This window comes from Protopterus annectens, chromosome 14.part0, assembly GCF_019279795.1.
Source record: "Protopterus annectens isolate FY-2018-M chromosome 14.part0, PAN1.0, whole genome shotgun sequence".
Classification (NCBI taxonomy): domain Eukaryota; kingdom Metazoa; phylum Chordata; order Ceratodontiformes; family Protopteridae; genus Protopterus; species Protopterus annectens.
In genome coordinates, this window is record NC_056748.1 from 547,260,146 (window position 1) to 547,274,048 (window position 13,903).

At 39.0% G+C, this 13,903-nt stretch overlaps 1 protein-coding gene across 1 annotated transcript in view; it reads right to left on the reverse strand.

Annotated features, from left to right (window-relative positions):
* The window catches only part of GAS7 (growth arrest specific 7), a 2,864,621-nt gene that overhangs the window by 829,743 nt on the left and 2,020,975 nt on the right, over nucleotides 1-13,903 (reverse strand). The gene's annotated exons all lie outside the window — the stretch shown is intronic.

Below are 13,903 nucleotides of genomic sequence, written 5' to 3' on the forward strand. Positions count from 1 at the left end.
TCTACAGTGGTGAGGAAATCATTCTATGTTGCGCAACTTATAAATACAGGTATGACATCTAAGTCCAAGGAAGTCATTGGTCCACTGTATTCGGCATTCATCAGACCTATCACTGAGTACAATGCCCCTTTTGGTGTGTACCTAATCAGGGACATCCAACAACTGCAATGTCCACAGAGGTTCCTCACTAATAGAATACAGGGCATAAGTAATATGTCCTATACTGACTGCCTCAAGACCCTATCCCTGTATTCTGTCTCCTACAGGCTTTTGAAGGGAGATGTATGCCTGGCATACAGGACACTGTCAGACACCACTCTGATGGATCTCCTACACACAAAACAAACAGTATCAAAATTACCCATTCTAAAAACTTAAACCTTGCCTGTGATACAAATAGGACCTGCTGTAGCGATAGGTATGTATCCCAGAGACTACCCTGTCTATGGAACTGTCTCCCCATCCATGGGAAGCAGAGTTCTTCCCTAGACCAATTCAAGTGCAACTTGGACAGTTGGATGGGAAACCAGAAATTCATCCCCGGTTTGGCACCTATGTCTCTAATGCAAACAAGTAACCTGTAAATGGTTCATCTCCCAGGCCCATGATTACCCTTATCAAGGGTGTCATAACTTGTCACAGATTCAGGATGCATGGCTAGGCTTAAAAAGGCCCTTGTGGTCATTAGCCTAGGAAACACCTATGAACCTGACCCCTGCCCAGCAGCAACTAAACTAAAAAACTTCACCAAAACAGATTATATCCTCTTAGGGGATTGTATAAATAGTTTCACTGCACCTCCCCCCTCAGATGGAACTGGCAACTATGCCTAGTTCTACACCAATGCTTTATACAAACACCTGTATAACTGCACTAACTTGGCTGTACCTGATAAGACCAAAATAAGTTCCTCACAGAAGAGCAAACCTGCCTGGTGGACAACTGCCATTAAAAGGCTTTACAATAAGAGGAAGAAATTGCTGTCTAAGAGTACGAAAGAACAAGCCCTATACTGCAAAGACTCCCTCCTCAGCTTAAACAAGCAAATAAGACTTCTTGTGAAGTCCTCCAAAGGAAACTATGACTCCAAATTTGCTTCCATGAGGCATTCTTTAGTTACATCCATAACTTAAAAGGAAAGGCCCAGATTTCTGCCGAACTGGTGGTTAATGGTACCAAATATACTGAGCCTGTGGACATAGCTAACATGTTAGCCAACAGGTTCTGTGAAAACGTCACTCCCCTGTTCCCACCACACAAACCCCATGACACTTATACCATCTGTCCCCTACCTTATATCTCTAAAGAGCAGGTCATAAACGCCCTCTCTAAGGCCAAAACCACAACATCTGTGGGACCTGTTAACATCCTAGGCTGCGTCCTACATGGGCTCCAACAAGAATTAGCAACACCATTGGGTAATCTGTTCAATCATAGTCTAAGCACCAGCTTTGTCCCAGCTGAATGGAAAATGGCCACTGATATCCCCTCTCACAAAGGTGGTGCAACATCCCTGGTGCTTGAAATCACATGATTGGACAATAAACCATATCTGTGAGTATGAACCAAATCAAAGCGAAAACCCACAGTATAAACGCTCCTTCACTCGTAATAAAAATAACTAAATCAAACAGATCCTTTGACAGATGGAGCAACCAGAGCGACATAAAACATATAACGTACACTAAGTACGCCAAAAACGAGTAACTCCGAATAAAAAGCAAACAAACACTGTGTTTATTCAAGAGGTAAGCGCTTTCACAAAACTTGCTTCATCAGACCTTCAATACACAGAATAACAGTCAGGTCTATAAGTATCAATTCAAATTCAAACAATCCAATCAGAATCAACAAGTGAGTTGGTAGAGGTTGGTATAACACGACCATGCGGAAAATGTAACTTCTGTGGGTTTATAAATGAACGTGGTTTTTTTGACCACCCAGATCTTAGCAGGAGGTTTGTGTTTAGAGTTAATGCCGACTGTGGAAGTATGAATGTGGTCTATTTAGCAGAATGTAAATCCTGTGCTTCGTTCTACGTAGGCAAAATGAATAGATCACTTAGAGAGCGTATGAGGGAACATATCTATTGTATACGTAGAGGGGCTGAGTACAATGCACTTTCAAAACATGTTAATAAATGTGGTGTAGAACACACTTTTATCTTTAGGGTTATTGATGTTGTGACACCAACTATTAGACAAGGGGACATTAGGAATCTAAGCATAAAGAAAATAACTGGATGATTCGTTTTAGAGCTGATAGGGGAAAGGGACTCAATGAACGTGCTACCATTAAGCCCCTATTGAGGAAAAGGAGGGTCCCTAAATAAATGAATAAATAAATAAATAAATAAACAAATGAATAATTAAATAAGTAAATAAATTATTAAGTTATGTTTTAGATTTTTTATTTATTTTTAGATAGCATTAGTTGACATATTTTTATGAATTGTTAATGTTTATATGCATTTTTGCTGTAGTTATATTTGATGCTTTTTGTTATTTTATGTGGGTCTATAGATATATGTGATGGTGTGCTTCTATTACTTGTTGATTCTGATTGGATTGTTTGAATTTGAATTGATACTTATAGACCTGACTGTTATTCTGTGTATTGAAGGTCTGATGAAGCAAGTTTTGTGAAAGCGCTTACCTCGTGAATAAACACAGTGTTTGTTTGCTTTTTATTCGGAGTTACTCGTTTTTGGCGTACTTAGTGTACGTTATATGTTTTATGTTGCTCTGGTTGCTCCTTCTCTCAAAGGACATATCTGTGAGCATGTTAATCCTTATAAATCAGACAGCCTATCTCTGAGTATGTTAATCCTTACAAATCAGACAGCCACTTAACCATCTGTCAATACAATATTCAGTAATGGCTAACTTTGTGACTTTCAAAATATGCAGATGTGAAAGTCAACTGCCCAGACTTCCTTCCATGCAAGTAAACATGGAAATATTTGAATAATGTAGTGTTTGGATATTAACCAGTGAAACAGTAACCATTAGTAAGCTTCCAACGTCTTTCCTCAGACCCTCAGGGTTAAGAATGCTCACCCACAGAAACACTGTCACCATGCACCTGGATATCAAAGTTCAAGATACTGAAAAAAAAAGAACTGCATTTAGTTGTTGTTGACATCTTAGCATATCAGAGCTTAATTCGTCATGGATGCAATGCTTTGTTATGAGGTTATGGGCTTGGACAAGAGGAAAGACGCAAGTTTCATGTTTCTTTTCCCAAGTCTTCATTTTCTTAAAATTTTTGTTAACTTGCAGATAGTACATATAAAGATAAACACCACATCCCTTACCTTAATGGTGAATGAAGACTGAACTCTTGGGCTTCAGTTGTCAGAGGTTCAGTCCTCCGACAATCTGAATTTCTCCATAGGAAATCAGTCTGCAAGTTGTGCTGGCAGTGATGCTCCATTCTGAGGGAATTACCCCCTTCTTTGAGCTGCTGTGACTATGGAGTTGGTATATATAAGTTTTGGGGACTTTTCAGGCATTTTTTCAATGAATGCACTTTGGGGTTCCAATCCTCTGTGCTTTCAGTTTTGTACACTCATAGTGGAACCAAAGATTTGGAGGAACAACCAAGGTGTTTGACACTCTCCCTCACTCAGGCATCATTGACAAACTTACCCAGCTAAGGTATTACCGTATATATCATTAGACAAGTCACTAATTTGGTCACTGATAGATCCCATATAGTCAGAATAGGGGAATCTACCTCCAACAGCAGACCTGTAACCAGTGGTGTTCTACTGGGATCAGTCCTGGGACCTCTACTGTTTGGAATCTATTTCTTTGAAGTACAAGCAAAAACTAAAGGTCTCTAGCTGACAAAGTTTGCTGATGACTGCAAACTGGGTGTGATCACAGAATCCCCAAAGCATGTCAACATCCTACAAGAGGGTCTTACACAAACAAATAATTGGTGCCACAGTTATACCCTTAAACTCAATGCAAACAAAATGTATTATCATCCCTGCTACATCAATAGCAACACCCTAACTGCTCACTGTGTGGTGAGAGACCTGGGCACATAGGTTGACAGCAACCTTACCTTTGATCACCATCTCTCCACAGTGGTAAGAAGGGCATTCTTTATTGCTCATCTCATAAGTAAGGGCATTATCTCCAGAAAAAAAGAAGTTATAACCCCCCCCCATACTCTTCCTTCATCAGGCCAATAATTGAGTACAATTCCCATTTTGGTATATACCTTTCCAAGCACCTGCAGTGACTGGAGAGACCACAAAGGTTCTTCACAAGCAAAATTCAAAGTCTTCAGCATCTGTCCTATGAGAACCATCTGAAATCACTGTCACTTTAGTCTGTTTCATACAGACTGCTCAGAGGTGATCTCTGCCTTGCATGTAAGACAATCTGTGATCCTGCTTTACTGGAAATGCTGCATATTCACAAGTCATATGGTACATGGGTTACTCACTCTAAAGACTAGTATGTGACATTAACAGAACCTGCTAGAGGGACAGATTTGTCTCCCAGAGGTTACCACACCTTTGGAACAGAGTCCCACTTCAAGTGAAACAGAGTACCTCATTGGCCCTCTTCAAATGCAATCTGGACGAGTGGATGGGTAAACGTAAATTCACCCCGGGGGTTCCACCTGTGTCCCTCTTGGACAGGAACAATAGGTGCTGTTTGTTGAAATGAGAGTACAACTTGGCTAGGGTTGAAAGGGCCCTAGGGCCATTAGCCTAGTAACTTCCTATGATCCTATAATCCTATGAGAGAGACTATTGTTATCTTTTCTTTTTATTTATTTTTTACAGTAGTTATTGCTTTCTTGCGTTGAATGTACCTCCTAGTTATTTTCATGTATGTATTTTTTATTGTTGGTGAGGGGTGCATTTTATAAGTGAAATAAGACATTCTGAGGTGTTGTTTATTGTCTAATGACAAAAAAAGAAAAAAAAAATCACCCCTGGTGTTGAAAGTATATGACTGGACGATAAACCATATCTCTGAGTATGTTCATCCTTACAAATCAGACAGCCACTTAACCATCTGTCAATACAATATTCAGTAATGGCTAACTTTGTGACTTTCAAAATATGCAGATGTGAAAGTCAACTGCCCAGACTTCCTTCCATGCAAGTAAACACAGAAACATTTGAATAATGTAGTGTTTGGATATTAACAAGTGAAACAGTAACCATTAGTAAGCTTCCAGCATCTTTCCTCAGACCCTCAGGGTTAAGAATGCTCACCCACAGAAACACTGTCACCATGCACCTGAATATCAAAGTTCAAGATACTGAAAAAAAAAGAACTGCATTTAGTTGTTGTTGACATCTTAGTATATCAGAGCTTAATTTGTCATGGATGCAATGCTTTGTTATGAGGTTATGGGCTTGGACATGAGGAAAGAAGCCAGTTTCATGTTTCTTTTCCCAAGTGTCCATTTTCTCAAAATTTTTGTTAACTTGCAGATAGTACATATAAAGATAAACACCACATCCCTTACCTTAATGGTGAATGAAGACTGAACTCTTGGGCTTCAGTTGTCAGAGGTTCAGTCCTCCGACAATCTGAGTTCCTCTACAGGAAATCACTGTCTGCAAGCTGTGCTTGCAGTGATGACCCTTCTGAAGGAATACCCCCCTTCTTTGAGCTGGTGTGACTACGGAGTTGGTATATATATATATATATATATGTTTGGGGGGGATCTTCAGACATTTGTTCAATGAATGCAGTTTGGGGTTCCAATCCTCTATGATTTCAGCTTTGTTTTGTCTTGTTAACATTCAATATGCAGACAATTCCACTCTGATCTGCTCAGCTGCCGCCCCATACAAACTGCAATCCCTAACCCAAAATACATTCAACACTATTGAGAACTGGCTCACCAACCAACACCTACTGCTGAACCCCAATAAAGCTAAACTTCTACTCTTCACCCCCACCAGCAAATCTGCCACACTTTCTTTCTCTGTCATGTCAAACAATGGTACCACTATCTCCCCACATCAACACACTAAACTTCTAGGTGTTATCATAGATAATAATCTTGCATTTGACCTACAGGTCAACAAAACCATACAGACCATCAATAAGTAGCTTGGGTCACTGTATAGAAACAAAAAAATTTTAACCCCACTGGCTAGGACTGCAATCACCTGGTCACACCTACTCTCTACTCTCCTATATGCCTCGCCGGTACTCTCAAACCTCAACAAATTGGAATTAGGTAAGCTCTCCCATAGCTACAACCATACTGCCAGATTCACCACTGGCTCCACTTACAAAACCCACCACTGCCAGAACCTGAAGCAACTATAGTGGCTAGAACTGCCCAGTCTAATTCAATTCAATCAACTCCAAATAGCACACAAAATGTTATACCACCCTGAGGATACCTCCTCACTCATAAATATCATTAAACCCTACAGCAACTTGAGAACCCTTTGATCAGCCAACAAACTACTCGTCCAAACCCACAAAGCTAACAATGCTGCTGGTGAATCCCTGTTTGCCAACTTTGTTGGCAAAACCTGCAATTCGTTGCCAGACCATATAACCCTACAATCCAACATAGGTCTATTCAAAAATAACGTCAAACAGTATCTCAAAATGAACTGGCTCTGCCCATGTACCAATCCTGATTAAGTTAAATACTGAATGGAGAATCTCTAAATATCAAACAGGTAACTATTTCACCAAGCTCTGTATGTTAGCTAATGTCTCCTGCCTTTAATTGTGTCTAACCATGTGAACTGTGTTTCCCTATTAGGGAACACCATGAACCATTGTACATACTCACTTTGTTTTTTATTCTTTGTTGTAAATGTTGTTTTTATACTTTTTTATATTTTACATTTTTTAAATATATCTTTGTAATTTGTCTATTTGGAGCTTCTTTTCTCCCCGGGCCTCCGCTGAAAATGGACATATATGCAGTCGGACTATCCCGGTAAACAAATGTAAAATAAATAAAAATAAAAACAAACAAAAAATAAAGTCATTGCTTTGTATGCCGATTACTTATCACTGTGATTCTGATCATATTAGATTTTACAGCTGGGATACTATACATCTCATATTCCATTTTACGGCTGGGATATTCACATTTTACTGTTGGGATACTATAGATCTCAGATTAGGTTTTATGGTTGGGATAACTATATATCTTGACTTAAGGAGATTCAGAGTTTCATAGCATATCCTTCCTTTACTTCTGAAGCACACAGGTGTAAAATCCTTGCATCATTTAATACGTCTCTAAAAATATATATCCTATGAAGCAATCAGTTTAAAAATCTATGGTACTATTCTTTATCTATTTAAATAAACCATTGAAGATCCTAGGTTTGTTTTTTCTGTGGTCAACCTTATAGCTAAGAGAACTCACCCTTGTGGATGAGTGAGACAGAATAAGCATTAGAAACATGGGCAAAGGTGGAAGTATAGAAAGTCTGGTTAAAAAAAATAGCGAAACATGACAATGTGATATATACATTTTAGGGCTATGCCTTTTTCTGAAAGTATCTTTTTTAAGTCTACATGTAACAGACAATGCACCCTCTATGCATGACGTCCTTTCTTTACAGTTTCTGCAATATGAGCACATCGAAGAGATAATATGCTGTACGAAAAGCTCTAGAGAGGTTATTTCTGAGCAAGCTTTCAAAAATGAAATCAGGACATGATGAAAAAGAGCCTCCTGCTGACATGACTCTGAGTTCAAACTGCATCTCAGAATTAGCATCCTGTTTTCAAGATACTTTCTGGAAAAAATTCTGCACCTACAATAACCATTCAGATCTTCAAAAATCAGCTCTCATTTCCATGTAGGTATTAAAATGCTTTGAAACCACAGATAAACAAACAAAAAAGATGAAGACAGTGAGATAAATCAGAACTGGTTTCTCGAATTAAGAAAATCAAGCTGTGAAATCAAATCAGACAGCGAAAAGACAGAATATGAACATAATTTAGTTTTTAAGTTTAGCAGGTCAGGCAGCAACTTGTTCTGTCTTGTCAAGTGTTCAAAGATTGAAAAGAAACTCATTTTTGACATTCTGTTCCTTTTACCATAGACATTTCACACCTTCATACAGACAATAATCCTGCAATAAGTGCATCAAACCAGCTCCATGCTTCATTTTTATAATCTTACCTAATTTGCAATCTAGGTCATAAACAGAAATGAGAACTGAGCATTTCCATTTTCATATTTGAGCACAGTCTTGAATTTAGTGGCTAAATTCATTACTCTGAAGCTACCTTACAACTAATTAGCTTTAAAAATTAGTATAACTGGTTATAACGGCAAAATAATCAGATAAAGCAACATGATGTGCCTGTTTTATTTCAAGCACTCTTTCAGTGGTGGGGATGTGTAGAAATGACTGCTTTCTATCCACAGTTTAACTTGAGACTGTACCAAGACCTACCCTTTAAGAATGCTAGCAATACAATTTCTTACACTTTAGATCCTGCTTAGAAGATTTCTAGAATCCTTATCAATTGCATTATCACCATTAGAAATGTATCTTCTGGCAACTGAGAGTGAAAAGAAGTGCTAAAAACTTGAGTAAGTTACCAATCTCATACTGATATCAGGACCAGTGAATTCTGGGCCACAGTTCTCCACTTGCACTGTGAAAAACACTTTCTCACAGTGCTTTCTGTTTGCTGGTGTTCCATACAAATAGTTATTCTCTGGTGTATGGTGAAAAGTCAGTAGAATGAAGAGAAGGGTTTGTAGTGTGGGGTGGAGTCAGCCATTCAGAGAGGAAGAAAAGGCTGACACTATGCAGTAACATGAGAATGGACATTCACTGTACGTGCATGTTCATACTCTCCACTTCACAGACAGGTACACACCTAGAAGCGCCCAACAGCATATTAACTGCACTTGAACAAAGACTGAAAATGGAATGCAAAATAAAGGAGCAGTCTTCCAAGGGGACATTAAGAAGCCTTTATGGACACTGGTCTTCTCACATCCACCCACTATATTTTGAAGTTGCAATTCATAGATAACCTCCAAAGAAAGTACAGTTGTGTAAGCTGAACTTACCATAACAACAGATGATTGAATGATCACTGCTGCAGTAGTCTTAGTTATATGGGTTACATCCTGCAAAGGATAAAACAGCCAGACAGTTTCCAAAGCTTCAGGACACCTTCCATGCACCCAAACAAGCAGCTCGAGCTGAACTGGCTGAAAGACAAGTTTGGGTTCAAAACCCTTCAAATCTTTCCTGGCAGTAGAGAACAGGAGGCTGAGACCTGAAAAGACAATGCTAGGAACAACAATTTAAATGTCTACACTCTGGCATAAAACACACCAAAAAACAAAGGGGGATGGAGGAAGGGAGTGGCTACTGCAGCAGTGATCATTCTAACATCTACGGTTGTAGAAAGTTCAGCTTACACAACTGTACTAAGTTTATAGATTCATAGATTCATACATTGTTACTAGGTTAATGACCTGGGGGCCTTTTGAAGCCTGGTCAAGTTTTCCTGAAAGAATAAGGATGTCCTGTATCCAAACAGGACTTTGAGAAACAAGCATTTATAAACTACGTCTGTCCATAAGGGCATTGGTGACAGGCCCAGTGTAAATTTTCTATTCCCCATCCACCAGTCTAGGTAGTACTTAAACTGGGTAGTAGACAAACTCAGCTTCACATGGATGGGAAGCCTGTTCCATAGCAAGGGCAGTCTCTGGGACACAAATCTGTTTCTCCAACATGTATGTCTGGTACTCCTTGACTTACAAATATGTAGAAGATTCATAAGTATGGGGTTTGCGGATGCCTTGTCAGTCAGGCATAGATCACCCCTCAGCAATCTATAAGAGACTGAGTAGTGGGAATGGGCTTTAAGGCACTCTGCATAAGGCAGGTTTATAATGTCTTGTATTTCTTTTTTAAGGAACCTCTGAGTTTGCTGTAGTTGCTGCATATGCCTGGTCAGGTACATACCAAATGGAGGATTGTACTCTATGACTGGTCTGATAAGGGTGGAGTACAATGGGATGATGACCTCTTTGGACCTAGATGCCATGCCCTTACTTATAAGCTGTACAACATACAAGGATTTCCTAACCACTTTGATCATGTGATGGTCAAAGGTAAGGCTACTGTCTACATACATAACCAGATCCCTGACCACTGGAACTCCTAGGGTCATATTATCAACATGGTAATTAGCCAAGATGTATCAATATCATATTGTTCACTGCTGTGCAGTAGCCATAGGTATATGAGTTGATTACCTTAACTAACTAAACTTAGAAAGAGGAAGCACCCCATAGAAAATGGTCCCAGCAAAGCTTGATCTGGGCACAGAGAAGAAATCAGGCTTACAGTGCTTTATAAAGGTATGCACAGAGGACAAAGTAACAACTACCAGAATCCAACCCTTTCCAAAAAGCCACAGATGAAGCCAAGACCCTGGCAAAGTGGGCCTTGACCCTGCCTGGACTAGTTTTGCAATGGTGAGTATTGTCATGATAGGAGGTACTGCCAGCCATGCCAGGAAAAGTGAGACAGTGGATGTGTAACACATGCCAGCACAGCTAGCTGGAATTTTGTAAATAATTACATGTCATTTGTATATCAAACTGATTTGTGCGGATGCTTGTGCTCTAAATGTATTTGTGAAGTTTGCTTGTGTTAAAATGTATCAACAGTGTTTCCTGTTGGACAGAACAGAAATGTGCATGCATTATTGTAACTTTTTAAATGTACACATTGTAACAGCATATACTGGGACCGAAAAGGTTAATCCACCTGCTTTAAAAAAATTTTATTGAAATTAAATTACTTTATGGGTTAAGCCATAAAGATGTTATCCCACAATTTTGAATGGAGCGAGAGACACAAAGTCTGTGCTAGAGAATAGGTTGTAGCTCCCTTAGGAAGAGTGGAATAGTTTTATAGTTCTACGGCTTCCAGATGCTTTAATAAAAATTAACTAAAGGTTTAGTGTGTATTGTAGCACATAGGTGCTAAACCTTGGCAGCTTCTAGTGATGGGGGATAGTGCAGGAAACAGAGTCAGATGACCAGATTTATGTGACGTCATTCTGTAAGCCAGAAATAATATTTAGATATTAGTAGGATATTGCTCTCAGCATCCTGTATTCTGTTTTGGATCTGACAAAGACCACTCACCCACATTATCTTGCCTTGCTCTATTCAGTAAATAGGAACAGTAATTTTTAAATTAGTCAGGAAAATATTGTGAGAATAGTTGAGCATTGTTTTTTCTGTACCTGTGTGACTCTTTCCAGCTCTGTTATTTTTCAATATTTCCTGTGACTGAATCTCTGGTGTTTATTGTAAATAGATATTTGTTGCTTTCATGTTCTTTTATTATTTATTATTAAATGTATTTAAACTTTACATTGTGGTTGGTCCTTTTTAGAAAAATATTTAACTTTTGAGAGCATTTGCACGTATTTATTTAGTGATAACTCTGGCCACTCCTGAAAGCCTGGCTGTTAGGTCAAAATTACCATTTCTATTAATATTAGTTTCACTCAGCATAACTGGATACCCTTTTAACATCCTTATAGTAATTGACTTGTGACAGTGAATCTTCCTTATAGTTTAGGCAAAGTTGATAGAGAAGGTAATCTGTGCCAGCATCTCCCAGGTGTGAGCGTGTGAAAATTAAATCTCAAGAGGTCTGCACTGGAAATACTGAGTGTATCCATTTGTATTTGAAGTGAATGTCCCTCTCCAGTCTCAGTGGTGAAGATTCAGGCATCTTAATTACTGGCCCAGAGTGGGGATGTCACAAGTATAACAAAAGGTAATTGCCTTAGACAACCATTTATTACCTTCACAAGACAATAACAACTGATCCAAAGAGCTGAGAAATTTAGTTCCATCAAGACAGTACCTGAGTTGTCAGTGAACATCGAAGGTATGGAGTATCTTTTGTCCATCATTTTTAGGTTCAGGAAACAAAATAGGGAGATGGATTGTTAGGATGCCACTTTAAACACAAAATAAAGGTTAGTTCTCATAGAAACTCCATCCCTATGGAAAACGAGACAGGGTTTATTCACCATAAGAGCTTGCACCTCAGATACCCTTCTTTCAAAAGAAGTCAGAGCAATCAGTAAAACTGTTTTCCATGTTAAGAAGCCAGATTAGCTGGTTCAGATAGAGCCAGTGTTAGCTTCTCTAACATAAAATTAAGATCCTAAGGAGGGGCAGCAGGTTTTCTCAGAGGCCTGTTATGCAAAACCTCTTTTAAGAACATTTTGACATGATACTGCATTGAAATAGGATGATCCATAGGCAGGCATATTGAAATGGCTGATAAATAAACCTTGATAGAGGAATAAAAAAGGCCATAAGGTAATAACTTGTACAAATACTGTAAAACCAGAAAACAGATAGCCCTGAATTGGTGCTGGTTATGATGTTAGCACTAAGTAGAAAACTTTGCATTTATTAATATATGACTTTCTAGTAGCAGGCTTTCTTACTGACATTAGTACCTTCTGCACATCCTCCAGTAAACAGATGCCAAAAAGGAATTAAGACCCTATTATCCAGGCAGTCATTTAAAGATAAACGATTTAGGGGCGAATCAAACACCAATGTCCTTGTGTGACTACATCTGGTTAGTATGGAAGCTTGTGGTAATTGCTCCTGGCCATTTCTAAAAGAAGGGAGAAACACTGTTGCCTGAGTCAGAAGGAAGTCATCACAATGATCTTGGGGGATTCCCCCTGAATCTTCAGACGTATCCCAGATATTAGTCAAAAGGGTGAAAAGCATACAGGAACATTCCTGTCCAAAGTAAAAAAAAAAAGGCATCTGTCTTCCAGGTCTTCTTGCATGGAATCCTGGAAAAGAATCTTGCCAGTTGATTGTTCAGAGAGGAGGCAAAGATGTCTATTTCAGTAACACCCCACAGACAGATAAAACCTTGGAAGACCCCCAGTCTAGTTTCCATTCACAAGGGTCTGCCCTGGTTCTGCTCACACAGTATTGGTCTGATGGAATGTAGGATGCCTGTATAATGAGACTGTGCTGTGGACCTTTATCCCAAGACAAAATGGCTAGTTTGCAAATAGGGTATGACCTCATTGCCCTTGCTTGTTGATGTACTAAATGAATGTGGTACTGTCTTGATCACTTGAAGAGTTGAGTGCCGTGATCAGGGCAAGCATCCTCTTGATATTTATGTGCTTGCATATGTCCTTGGTGTCTCTCATGCGCTACACTTTTTCCTTCCTGAAACTGCTCCCCAAACAATGTCCAAAGTGTCTGTTGTGACTGAATGCTTTGGAGCAGGGAGGGAGAAGTGGAGACCCTAATGTAAGGATATCTGTTGCCTCCACCAAAAGATTTCTATTCTGACAAACTCAGGCACTGGGATTTGAAATGATAAAGAGTGTTGATGCTGGGACCAATGAGATTTCAGATTCTACAGTATCCTTTTCATGTGGAGTCTTGCCAGGAGTATCATGAGAATCATAAATGCCATAAGACCTAGAATCATGAGGTATTCTCTTGCAGTGATGGAAGTTTGACTGAAAAACCTTGGAAATAAATCTAAATAAAAATCTATTTTTCCTGTGGAAGAAAAGCTCTTTGAACTGAACTATCCAGGAGACATCCCAAGAACAAAATCCTGTCTAAAGGAGTCAAGAAACAATTTTGAATGTTGTCTTGGAATCCCTGCTTATGTAAGAGATCTTTCACACAAGACAGAAATTCCTGATAACTTTAAAAAATAAAACACTGCAAAGACAAGCAAGTCATCTAAATACGGAAAATGGGGATACCATGTAGACTGCAATGAACTATAACTGGAGCTAGACATTTTTTGAACACTCTTGGTGCAGTGGGTAGTCCAAATGATACAGAGGAGAACTGATAATGTGATCCA